Source organism: Heterocephalus glaber, unplaced genomic scaffold (genome assembly GCF_053883595.1).
Source record: "Heterocephalus glaber isolate CG9 unplaced genomic scaffold, H.glaber_assembly_v1.0 deba00000347, whole genome shotgun sequence".
NCBI lineage: Eukaryota > Metazoa > Chordata > Mammalia > Rodentia > Bathyergidae > Heterocephalus > Heterocephalus glaber.
In genome coordinates this window covers 32559227-32569624 of record NW_028258143.1, presented here as the reverse complement: position 1 = coordinate 32569624, position 10398 = coordinate 32559227, and the positions used below count along the sequence as shown (strand labels likewise).

At 41.8% G+C, this 10398-nt stretch overlaps 1 pseudogene; it reads left to right on the top strand.

Annotated features, from left to right (window-relative positions):
* The first annotated feature begins 8251 nt into the window (after positions 1 to 8251).
* Positions 8252 to 10398, top strand: LOC101718727 (putative monooxygenase p33MONOX pseudogene; annotated as a pseudogene).

The window sequence follows — 10398 nt, the reverse complement described above, 5'->3', positions numbered from 1 at the left end:
GTAAGTGCAAGGTCCCGAGTTCAATCCCCGGTACCAAAAAAAAAAAAACACCCCACAATGGAGTAATATTCTGCCATAAAGGATAAACTTGAGTCATTTATAGGGAAATGGATTCACCTTGAGACCATAATGTTAAGTGAAATAAATCAGGCACCCAAGCTTCTCTTATATGAGAAACTCAAAAAATGTAAAGAGGGAAATAAGATAGACAATAGGAAAAAGAGAGATAGATCTTTTTTCTTTTTTCTTTTTTCTTTTTCTTTTTGTTTTGTTTTTTTGAGGCAAGGTCTCCCTTTGTAGTTCAGGCTGGCCCTGAACTCACTATGTAGGCCAGGCTGGCCTCCAACTCATGGCAGTTCTCCTGCCTCAGCCTCCCAAGTGCTGGGATTACAGGAGTGTGTCACCACGCCGACTCTCTCTAGTTTTTTGTTTTTTTTTTTTTTAAATAGAGTCTGGCTATATAGTTCAAACTGGCCTTGAACTCACCATGTAGCCCAGGGTGGCCTAGCACTTGAAGTTCTCCTGCCTCAGCCACTTGGTGTTGGGATTACAGGCACCATCATGCCTGTGAGATAGATCTTTTGCAAACAGGAAAGGCACCAAGAGATTTAAAAGGAGAATAGAAAATGAGAATGAAAATAATTTAGGTGGGCAAGGTAGCAAAGTGCCTGTAGTCCCAGCTATTTAGGAGAGTAAGGGAGGAGATTGCAAGTTCCAGGCCAGCCTGGGCAACTTAATGAAACTCTTTTTATTATTTTTGGTACTGGGAATTGAACTCTGGACCTTGTGCTTGCAAGGCAGGTGGCAGCACCACCAAGCTGAATCGCCGGCCCTTGAAACTCTTCACAAGTAAAAAATAAATAAAATGGGCTGGGGATGTTGTTCAGTGGTAGAGCACCCCTAGATTCTATCCCCAGTACTGCCAGAAGAAAAAAATTAAATTAAACCTGGTGTGGTGGTGTATGCTTGTAATCTTAGCCCTCAGGACTGAGGCAGAAGGATTACAGTGAGTTTGAGGCCAGCCTATGCTACATAGTGAGTTTAAGGTCAGCCTGGACTACATAGTGAGGCCCTCCCAAATTAAATTAAATCAAAAATAAAATAAAGTACTTCGGGTGATAATTCCTTGCCCAGTAAATAAGAGGAAGTAGATAAAATTGTAACACAATATCCAAACTAAATCAATTTTCTTGAAACCAGCATTCTAAAATATTTCTTTGAATCCAAATATCAAAAATTAAAAATAAAATAGGTAGAAATTAAAACAGATTTGATTGACCTTAGGAAAAAAGTAGAAAAAAGTGAGAAATTCATCTTAGAAATGAAGACTAATTTACAAGATGATCAAGGAAGAATAGATTCAAATGACAATGTAAAATTGATTACTGGGGGCTGAGGTTGTAATTAAGTGGTAAAGTGCTTGCCTGGCATGTGTGAGACCCTGGGTTCAATCTCCACGGAAAAAACAAAAACAAAACAATCTGCTAAAAATAAATGTATTGTCTTCTCTCAAAATAGCCTATTCTCATCCTATAGAGTATACTTATTTTACTTTGACTTGACCCAAACTCATTCTGCAGAGCCTGTTTCTTTTCTTACCTGTAAAAAACGTAAAACCTTGGTACTATTTGTGCTTGTCTTGATCAGTTTTTTGCCTAGGACAGAAAGAACCTAGAAAACACCCCTAGAAGGACGTTCCAACACACTAAACCCAGGTAACATATTTGGCACAGCCAGATAAGAGCAGGATAAAATGAGCTGCCCTTGAACTCTCTGAAGAAAAAGACTACCCAAAAGAAGAAGGCTACTTCTGTGAACCTCTGGAATACCTGAAGTTTCTCTTCAAAAACCAAGATTAGGGCCGGCCGGGGATTTAGCTCAGTGGTTTTGCCACCTGCTGTGCAAGCATAAGGACCCAAGTTCGATCTCCAGTACCAAAGAAAAAAACCCAAAAAGCAAGATTCCAGCCGGGCATGGTGGTGCACACTTGTAATCCCAGACTCAGGAGGCTGAGGCAGGAGGATTGCTGCGAGTCCAAGGCCAGCTTAGGCTACATAGTGAGTTCAAGGCCAACCTGAATTACATAGCAAGATCCTGTCTCAGAAAAAAGCAAAACTCCAGTACTGCTCTGGGTGTAGATAAGTAAATGGACACCTGTATTGAGACTCCAGTTTTTAATTAGATCCATAATGTGGGTAATTTTGCTAAGGGTTTGGCTCTTGGGCTCTTGGTAATTTACCTAATAGACCTTCTTTGCTGTACTTTCTCTTCCATAGGAAGTGTGGAAATCTAACCGGCTTCCTCTCATATTTGAGCTCTGCATCCCTAACCTAATAATAAAGTCACTTTCCTGACAAGTTCACCAAGCTTTCTTCCATTAAATAGGCAGCTTGTGTAAACACTGTCACTTCTTCTTATTGTCTTCTGACAGCTTTTTTTTTGCTTCAACCCAGCCAGTGAGCCATGGTAGCTGGAGAGCACATAACCCCCAGAAGGTTGGGCCTACAGCCCCTTTCAGCTGGAAGTAACTCTATGAAGAAGGAGATCTCCATTCCCTCAGCACCCCATAAAGAATTATGGGGATTTGTGTATCTCAGGGGAAAGTGAGGCAAAAGACTAGGGTGAGACAAAGCTGGCTGGGGAAGAAGGTGTGACCTGTTAATTACAAAATCCCAGGACACATGTGCAGAACAGTTCCCAAAGCCCAGCACATAGACTTCTTGCAAGAATTTGAGCAAGTTTTTGATAGGATGATCAGACTCAAAAAGGACAGGTGACATTGATCTCTTTGCTCTCATGTTTTCTCACAGTAGCCCACTCTTGTCCTGTATGGTGTATTTATTTTCCTACTTTTACTTGGCCCAAACTTGCTCTGAAAAGTTTGTTTCTTTTCCTACCTTTAATAAATGTAAAACCTTAGGCCAGGTGTGGTGGTACATGCCTATAATCCCAGCACTTGGGAAGATGAGGCAGGAGGATCGCCATGAGTTTGAGGCCAGCCTGAGCTACATAGTGAGTTTGAGACTAGCCTGAACTACATAGGGAGACCCTGTCTCAAAAAAAAAAGAAAAAATCTTAGAAATAAATGTAAAACCTTCCTACTGTTAAAACATTTAAAAATAAAAGTACTTTCAATAATTATAATAAATACATGTGGCCAAAACACTCTAATTAATTAAAAGTGTTATTATATTGGGTAATAGAGCAATGTTCATATATATGTTGCTCAGAACTAACCCATATTAAATGTTATGCCATAGTAGATAAGGTTAAAGTAAACAACAGAAAAGGATATGTAATGCAAACACTAAAAGCAAACACATAACCAGATACCCTAGCTTCCTGACCATTTTAATATACACAAAACATGCTTCAGGACAAGAAATTTTAACATAATAAAGAGAAACTTTACAGTATGATAAAGGGGTCAATTCTTCAAGACGGTATAATATTAAATGTATATGAACCTACCAATAGAGCCTTAAAATTCATGTAGGGGTGGGGGATGTAGTTCAGCAGGTAGATTACATGTTTAGCATGCCTGGGAGCCTGGATTCAATACCTAGCACCAAAAAAACCCTCCCAAATCCAACATCCAGAAAGATGCTCTTGAAAGCATCATGAGAGTTACAAGAGAATAAAGAAACTGATATAAAATATTTGGTAGGCATAACTAAGTGATAGAACTCGTGGAAATTTAGCATTCACAAGATCCTGGATTTGACCCATGTGCGCGCGCGCACACACACACACACACAATAAAAATAAAATAAAATACACATAGCAAATCATGAAAAAACTAAAAGAAGAAATATGGACAGTCATAATTATAGTCAGAGATAAGATACTTCTCAGTTATTAATATAAAAAGCAGATAGAAAATCAGTAAGTATATAGGAGGCCTGAAAAACATAATCAACCAGTCTGACCTAATTAATATTTATGAACATGCACCTAACAAGAGCAGAATACACATTCTTTTTAAATGTACTTGGAATATTCACCAAGATAGATTATATTCCTGGCCGTAAATCAAACTTCAACAAAATTAAAATAATTGAAATTATGCAAAGAATATTCTTAAAACAGAATTAAACAGGAAGAGAAAGATATTTGAGAAATCTTTAAATAGAAATTAAACGACACTTATAAATAACCCATTAATCAAAGAGGAAATAAGAGAATTGAGAAAATAAAAATGGAAAAGATTAAAATTTGCAGAACACAACTAAAGATATACTTAGAGGAAAATTTAAAACATTAAACAGAACAGTCTCAAATCAATGGTCTAGGTTTCCTCTTTAAGAAACTAGAAAAAGAGAAGCAAATTAAACTCAAAGCACACAAAAAAGAAAAAGAATAAAGAGAAGAGCAAACATCTACGAAAAACAAAAAAATCAATAGAAAATCCCGGTCAAAGCAAAGGCTGGTTCTCTGAGAAGAGCAATAAAAACTGATAAATCCCTAACCAGACTGACTAGGAAAGAGGAGAATACAGGAATTATTAATACCAAGAAAGTAACCTCTTCATAGATTTTATGGGCATTAAAACGACAAAAGGGGAGTATTATGAACTTTATGCCAAAAACTATGATGACTTAGGACAGGGATCAGCATGTTATGGTCCATGGATCAGATGAGACTGAGAGCTAAAAGTAGTTTTTCATTTTATATCTAAAACAAATAAAAGGAAGTACATTGAAAATTTAAAGTGAGGATATATTTGGATGATGGAGGTATGTGTAAAGTTTTTTATGTCTGAGTTTCCCAACTTTTCTTTGACCATTAAAAAAAAATAACAAAAAACACAACCAGACATAAGAGACAGGTATACAGAGACTTGTTTAGTTGCTTTTGACTCGGGTGTTCTGTCCTTCAAAGCCCTCCCTGCCTCTCCTTCAAAGGTCACCAATGATAGGAAGAAAGTGTGTGGTAGAAGTTACCTGTGCAGTTGATATAAGACAGCCTGGGGCCCAAGGCGTTCTGCTGTCAAAGAGGTGCTGGCCTGAGCAGACATTACCAACATTCACAAGCACAAAAGTGCAGTGGGCTTCAAAGTGTGCCCCTTGGGCACTCAAAGAGACACAAAAATTTGCCAGGAAGGACACAGGGGCTCTAGATATGTGTGTACATCAACATCTGGCTTAAAGAGGATGTCTGGGCCAACAGAATAAGGAATATTTCTTACTGTGTCCATTTGTGGTTGTCTAGATGTCCAGAAAACATAATTGTGATGAAGATTCATCAGACTAATTCTAGCAGGTAACCTATATACCTGCTGCCACTTTAAAAAATCTACAGACAATGTGTCTGAGAACTAACTTTGTCCAGTTAAGTTATAAATCTGCCAAAATTTATAACTAAAAACCCTGTCTTTCCTACTTGGGAGTCCAGAGCTGTAAGTGTGCCTGGGCAGGAGCAGAGAGGACATTCAGCCCAGGCTGATGGTATAACCTGGGACCCACACCAAGAAATATTTATAGTTAGATTCGTAGCTAGAATTCTAGAGTGGAAGAGCCAACATGCAATGCACAAGACCTCAATGGGCAGGAAGTCCTTCCATGGCTGTGGTAGAAAGCTTTTTGTTCCTGTTACAAAATACCTAAGTTAAACAATTTAGAAGGAGGAAAATTTTACTTTAGTTCATGGTTTCAGAGGTTATAGTCTATGTTTGCTTGGGCCTGTTGCTTGCCTGTGGCAAGGCAATGCATCATGGTGGAAATGCATGGCAAAAGAGCCTGAGCCTGCACCTCGTGACAACCAAGAAACTGAAAGACAGACTTGGGGCGGGGGGGGGGGGGCAGAGACAGAGAGGCAGAGACAGAGAGAGAGACAGAAATAGAAACAGAGACAGAGGGAGGGAGACAGAGACAGAGAGAGTGGGAGACAGAGAGAAAGTGGCCAGGACCCTAACCTTTCTTCAAGGGGATATCCACTAGGCTGCCATTCCCTAAAGGTTCTCTCACAGCCCAGTAGTGCAGCGGGCTGCTGGACAAGATTTCAACACATGGACTTTGGGAGATATTCAGGTTTCAAACTTTAACAATGGTACTCTGGGCAGAACTGCTGTGTGATTTTAATTCTGCATGACCACGTCTTTACTTCATTACAAAAGACCCACAAACCACACATCCTCCACACAGCACAGAGCCCAGTTTCAGTGGCCCAGGAAGAGACTGCATCAGAGTCCCAACTGACACCACAAATCTGCTGCCTTCCACTTTTAGGTTTCCTTTTCACAGCTAACAAATTACCAGTAAAGATGCACTGGGTTTGTCTCCTTTGTATCTTTGGTATTCTTCTGTGTTTACACCTAAACACGAGTCCTGTGTGCCATTGTGTACACCCAGATTTATGTATACACATTCAAACACCATCTGGATGAGCAAATGACTCTTTGAAGCCCATGCAGAAAGTGCCAGATGGAGGTTTATAAGGCTTTTGTTCCTAAAAGTCCTGCATCTAAAACATCCTTAAGTATGTTAAAGAAAAAATCCAGGCCAGGTGCGGTGATGCACACCAGTAATCCCAGCACTCTGAGAGGCTGAGGCAGCAGGATCACAAGTTTGAGCCCAGCCCAAGCATTTTAGCAACTTAGCAAGAACTTGTCTCAAAATAAAAATAAAAAAGGGTTGGGGAGGGCGGGGATTTAGCTCAGTGGCTCCAGTGCCTGCCTTGCAACCGAAAGGTCCAGAGTTGGATCCCTGGTACCAAAAAAAAAAAAAAAAAGAAAAAAAGGGCTGGGCATGTAGCTCAGAGCAAAGGCTCTGAGTTCAATAAAGAGGAGTTTAATAATCCCATTTTTAAAAATCAATAAAATGTACATATTTAAGCCTAAATCTAGCAAGAATTTTTTTCTCTCACATGCATGCTGGGCAAGGAGAAGTAGTTAAGTGGTAAAATGCCTGCTTATCATGCATGAAGCCCTGCCAAAAACAAACAAACCAAAACAAAAAACAAAAAGCAAACATACAGTAGGCCCTTTCTCTAGCAGGATAGTCAAGGGCTTCTTTACATAGAGACCTGGTCATGAAAACAAAAGCAGAAGCTGCCTTGAGTCTTAGTGTGGGAAGTTCGAGAATGACATATTCACAATATGCTCCTCGTCAAAGCCAGCCCAGATTCCAGGGGTGGGAAGACAGACACCACTTCTGATAGCAGGAACCACAGAATCACTTAGCAACAGGGAGGCATGCCACACCACATGGGATGGGTGTGCCAGGTGTCTCTGTTGCCAATTCTGAGCCCAAAGACAAAACATACAGTGTGTCAGACAATGAATTTGAGAGGGCTCTGGGACAGGTGAGTGAAAATTGAAGCCTGCTTTAATGAGAGGCTGGAAGTCCAAAACTGGGTGGCCTCATCTGTTTGGGGTCTGGTGAGGTCCTCCTGGTAGATGGTGAGAGAGAGCATGTGCAGAAAAGATTGCAGGTTGAGATGGGAAGTCAGGCTCACTCTTTTTAGGATATGTGCTGCTGAAGTGAGCATGGGCTCACTCTTTTTATAACTCACTCTTGGGAGAATTAATTTACTCTGTGTGGCCAGAAATAATCCTTTCCACAGGCAGCACCTCCAGTGCCTTAATTACTTTCCACTAGGCCCCACCTCTCCACAGTTCACCAGCTCAACATTACCAGGCTGAGGACCAAGTTGCAAGCACATGCAACTTTGGGAAACACACTCAAACCACAGCCAATTCCTAGCACTTGCTCTGCAGTTTCTGTAGATACCCAGCCCCCAATCTGATAAAAACAAAAATCTCTTCTTTCATTTGGGTAAATTGGAACTCTCAGCTATAGCTCCTTTTAGAACCATGTTTCTGGCCTTAAGATCTGTCTCAACATTGCTTCCTTCTCTTTCTCAGGGTAAGTCCCATTCATTTTGTTTTTATGATTGCAGTCCAAATGTTTAATTTCTTCTTCCTTTTAGACCAATCTTACATCCTCTTCCAACAATTTAGTGAGATTGAGGAGCTGCATGGCACTATATAGTGGTGATTAAATAAGTGGAAGAGACAGTGAGTGCTGAAGGTTTGGAGGTCACCACAGGAACAAATAGGCATCTCTGTAGGAGCATGTAGACACTGTGATAAATATGCACATTAGCTCAAAGAACCACTGGTTAGTCAAGGAACCTCAAGGTGGGCAGAGGTCTGTCATATAGCAGAGTAGGGGCAGCTATGAAGATTCAGATGCTGCCCAGAACATTACCCAGTGTGGTAAACTGATCAACTGAAAAGCCTCCAAAAAGCTTTAGTTCCTTTTTATATACTAGTGTACATTATGAGGATGATGGATGTTGCTCAGTTGTATAGCACTTGTCTAGCTAGGATGCACCAGGCCCTTGGCTCATTCCCAGCACCACAAACACAGCACACACAGCTACACACATACACACAAAAGCCAATGGGCCGTTATGGGGCCAGTTAACAAAGATGAGAGAAGGCAAAAAATTTAAGAATGGATTTGATAGAAAAATATAATAGCTAGAGTGCTCCCCAGATCTTGGTGGCAGCTACAAGTGTTGTCGCCGCTTTCACAATGGCTTTGGTCTGGACTGTGCCACGACCTCTCGGGAGATGTAGCTCATCAGAGCCTCTTTAGTGTTGGAGTTTGGGCCACAGGCATCTTGGCGGCAGTGGGAGAACAGGTGACAGGGACTCATCTCCGAATTCCTTATAGAAAAAGCACCCGGATCCCAGTGTTTCAATGGCTTCAAGACAACCAAAAGTGCCTGCTCTTGGGCCCAGTGGGCCTCTAGGCAAGATGTCCCTGCCCATCGGGATGTGTCGCCGGGCATTCAGCTGTGATAATGCCCTGGAGAACCCTGCGCCCATGACTCCTCCTCCAGCGGACATGGGCAGCATCCCCTGGAAACCAGTGATTCCAGAGGGCAAGTACCAGCACCTCGCTAAGGCGGAGGAAGGAGAGGCCAGTGTATCCCCCACTGCCGTGCCCTGGCAACGGACAAGTTCCCGGTGGTGAAGGCTAAAGCTACCCATGTCATCATGAGTTCCCCGATCACAAAACAGATGCAGGAGAGCATTCAGCATTTTGAGCAACAGGCAGGGCTGAGAGATGCTGGCTACACGCCGCACAAGGGCCTTACCACAGAGGAGACCAAGTACCTTCGAGTGGCAGAAGCACTCCATAAACTAAAGCTGCAGAGTGGAGAGACAACAAAAAAAGAGAAGCAGCCTGCATCATCCCAGTCCAGCCCAAGCAGCACCCCTCATTCTTCCCCGAAGCAGAAGTCCAGAGGCTGGTTCATGTCTGGTTCCTTCACAGCTTTAACGGCCCCAAATCCTAGCACCACGGACCCTGGAAGTGGGGATAAAGATAGAACCTCATTAGATAAATGGAATGTCTTTGGATCAAGACCCCTCCAGAGGTCTGATTCTGGAGGTTTGGCTGTTCAGGCCTACAAAGAAGCCCAGAAGCCCTCTCCCATGGAGCTGATCTGTGCCCAGGCCACCCGAATGCCTGAAGATCCAGCAACCTTCAAGCTGCCCAAAATGGACATCCCAGTGATAGAAATGAAGAAAGCACCACTGCGGATCCATAATCTCAAACCACATGACTTGAATGTTCTCGTGCCTACTGGGTTCTAGAGTGTTTTCTATCCCAGGGTAGAGGGTTTTTTGTCTCCCACTTCCCTTGGCTCTCACATAGGAATGATATATTTTTAAACCTCTTAAATGAGGCTACAATTAATTTTTGAGAAACAGTGTAAAGCTTGTACTTGTGTGGAAGAAACCATTTTGTACTGCTTTGGACTGAAAAAATCTGAGCAGTGATTTTGGGGTACCTTGCAACCTATTTTTGTATCATGTACCCTAGACAAGAACTTCAATCACTGCTTAGTAAATAAGGTTTAAGCTAGTCCAAAACTGAGATTTGATTGTTTTATCAGGATCAACATGAATATTGACAAATCATGGTGTAGAGGTGTCCACTAACTTGTTTGGGCACTAATTTTGGCCCTTTTGACCATGCTGGTGCTGTGCTCCAGCTCATCATTTGGGACCCAAGATACATTTGACATCTGGGTACAGTTAGCAGCCAGTCCAGGGAGGGATCTCACTTGAAGTCACCTTGCTTTTTAGTCAGCCTAATGGATTATTTTGTCCTGCAGCCATTCCTTCATGCCTCTTGGTACTTCCCAGGCCACTGCCACAGGAGAGATACTTCCCTCTCATCATAGAACAGTGTTGCTTATCTTCTCTCGCACTTTAAAGTGAGATTAATTTAAGTCCAATTTGGTTGAAAACTAACAGAAAATTCAGTCTGATTTCTTACTGATTACATATGTATAGCTTTTTTTCCTGGGGGCAGTGCTAGGAATGAACCTGGGGCCTTGCACATGCTGGGCAGACACAATACCACTGAATTAACCCCT